The sequence below is a fragment of the Eumetopias jubatus genome, unplaced genomic scaffold, assembly GCF_037043125.1.
Source record: "Eumetopias jubatus isolate StellerSeaLion01/CBP00866 unplaced genomic scaffold, mEumJub1_p1.0 scaffold_16, whole genome shotgun sequence".
In the NCBI taxonomy this organism is placed as follows: domain Eukaryota; kingdom Metazoa; phylum Chordata; class Mammalia; order Carnivora; family Otariidae; genus Eumetopias; species Eumetopias jubatus.
In genome coordinates this window covers 60555147-60557935 of record NW_028274822.1, presented here as the reverse complement: position 1 = coordinate 60557935, position 2789 = coordinate 60555147, and the positions used below count along the sequence as shown (strand labels likewise).

Here is a 2789-nt window from a genome sequence, read left to right as displayed (position 1 = left end):
TTCCCATGCTAATTCCATAAGTCATGAGCTTCAGTGGAAAGAAAAGCCAGTTCCAGAAAATTCTGTGGGTGACAGTAGGGGAAGCTAGTGGTGGCCTGAGCCACCATCAGAGGAGAAAGTCTCTGAGTGTGAAGACACAGAACAGCCAGGGGGAGACCCGAGCCCTGACCACAGGACGGGCATCCAGGGTGAGCAGGATGGAGAAAGGAGGTCTGAGAGCCTGTGCTGTGAGCAGATGGGGGGAGAACGTCAGGAGGGGAGCCCTGGAAACACCTCAGTGATCAGAAAAGAAGGGGAAGGATACATTTAGCGTCTGCCAGGCACAGGGGAATAGGGAAAAGGGAAAGGAAGCACAGCCGACCTCCCACCACAAGTAAAGCAAAAATGTATGAGACAAAAACTAGAAAAAATATCTAATTAACACATAATATTACTTTTTGTAACAGAATAGAACAACCACTGGCTGAATTATTTATTTTGAAAAAAAACTAAAAAAATGATAAGGGATATTTGATATTGGAAAATAAAAATGAAAAATATTGAAAGAAGAAGCCAATCCTTAATTATTTTTGGACCACTATGGAAAAATAAATCATGAACACTTCAACATCCTATGCATTAAAATTAGAACCTTACGGATAGATTAGCAAGGCCTCCACACAAGGGTGATGTGTACATGCCTGAAGCGATCCACATATTTACGGACGGGGGAGCTGACATCCCCACAGCAATGCACACGCTCCTCATGCCAGTCTTCATGTTTATATGGCCGTGAGCCCAAGCTCCACACAGTGGGTTTGTGGAAGGAGCACCTTCAGTTCTGGTAAGGTGGCATCGGGCAACACTTTACATTCTGAATTGGACAACAAATTAGTTGCTCTTGGAGAAAAGTTTTTTTTGTTGTTGTTGTTGTGGTTGTTGTTTTAGTTATTTGCTTGAACTTTGCTTTTTTTGGTCACCTCGGGGCAGAATTATCTTTCCATAAGATGAACCATATTAATTTCCCAGAAGGTCGGTGAGAGAAATCCAGCAGAATTCTAGAAGGGAGGACTATGTTAAAATAAGGCAATGAGAGTGCATCTCACTGGAAAGGGAAGGAGAATAAAGTCCTTTTAATCCCTACATTAACTCTGTATTCTAAAGTCTGAGAAGAAAGTACTGCCAAGGTCTCCCAATTTCTCCCAGATAGAGGACCTGGAGCCAGATAACTATTGATTACAGACCTTGGAAAGGCTGAGAGGGATCTGAGAGTCAAAATGAAGGGCCACCAAGTAAGGAGAAATACAATTTTCCTCCATTGAAATAAGCTCTGTATTTTAGCCCAGCACTCATTTGGAGATAGAATTAACGTTGGGCAGGAGGACAAGACAAATCAAAGCAAACTGATTCAGCAGAAATCCTATCAGAGCTGGTTATTGACCTCAGCAGGGGAGAGAAAAACCAATCACGGAGGCTCCTAGATGCCAGTAAATGAAAAGCACCCTCTCTGTCCCTCTCCCAACACACCCCTCTTCTTGGCATGAAGATTGTTGTGTATTTTTTTAATTTTTTATTGTTATGTTAATCACCATACATTACATCATTAGTTTTTGATGTAGAGTTCCATGATTCATTGTGCATAACACCCAGTGCTCCAAGCAGAATGTGCCCTCTTTAATACCCATCACCAGGTTACCCATCCCACCAACCCCCTCCCCTCTAGAACCCTCAGTTTGTTTTTCAGAGTCCATCGACTCTCATGGTTCATCTCCCCCTCCAACTTACTCCCCTTCATACTTCCCCTCCTGCTATCTTCTTCTTTTTCTTTTTTCTTAACATATGTTGCATTATTTGTTTCAGAAGTAGATCTGTGATTCAACAGTCTTGCACAATTAACAGTGCTCATCATAGCACATACCCTACCCAATGTCTATCACCCAGCCACCCCATCCCTCCCACCCCCCACCACTCAGCAACACTCAGTTCGTTTCCTGAGATTAAGAATACCTCATATCAGTGAGGTCATATAATACATGTGTTTTTCTGATTGACTTATTTCACTCAGCATAACACCCTCCAGTTCCATCCATGTCGTTGCAAATGGCAAGATCTCATTCCTTTTGATGGCTGCATAATATTCCATTGTGTATATATACCACTTCTTCTTTACCCATTAATCTGTCGATGGAAATCTTGGCTCTTTCCACAGTCTGGCTATTGTGGACATTGCTGCTATAAACGTTGGGGTGCACGTACCCCTTCGGATCCCTACATTTACATCTTTGTGGTAAATACCCAGTAGTGCAATTGATGGATCGTATGGTAGCTCTATTTTCAACTCTTTGAGGAACCTCCATACTGTTTTCCAGAGTGGTTCCACTAGCTTGCATTCCCACCAACAGTGTAGGAGGGTTCCCCTTACTCCGCATCCCCGCCAACATCTGTCGTTTCCTGACTTGTTAAGTTTAGCCATTCTGACGGGTGTGAGGTGGTATCTCATGGAGGTTTTGATTTGGATTTCCCTGATGCTGAGCAATGTTGAGCACTTTTTCATGTGTCTGTTGGCCATTTGGATGTCTTCCTTGGAAAAATGTCTGTTCATGTCTTCTGCCCATTTCTTGATTTGGATTATTTGTTCTTTGGGTGTTGAGTTTGATAAGTTCTTTATACATTTTGGATACTAGCCCTTTACCTGATATGTCATTTGCAAATATCTTCTCCCATTCTGTCGGTTGTGTTTTGGTTTTGGGGACTGTTTCTTTTGCTGTGCAAAAGCTTTTTATCTTGATGAAATCCCAATAGTTCATTTT

At 42.3% G+C, this 2789-nt stretch overlaps 1 non-coding gene across 1 annotated transcript; it reads left to right on the top strand.

Annotated features, from left to right (window-relative positions):
* The first annotated feature begins 594 nt into the window (after nucleotides 1-594).
* On the top strand, nucleotides 595-700 carry LOC148162282 (U6 spliceosomal RNA). The gene has a single exon (XR_015767059.1). It is a non-coding gene; the product is annotated as a U6 spliceosomal RNA (small nuclear RNA).
* The last annotated feature ends 2089 nt before the right edge of the window (nucleotides 701-2789 follow it).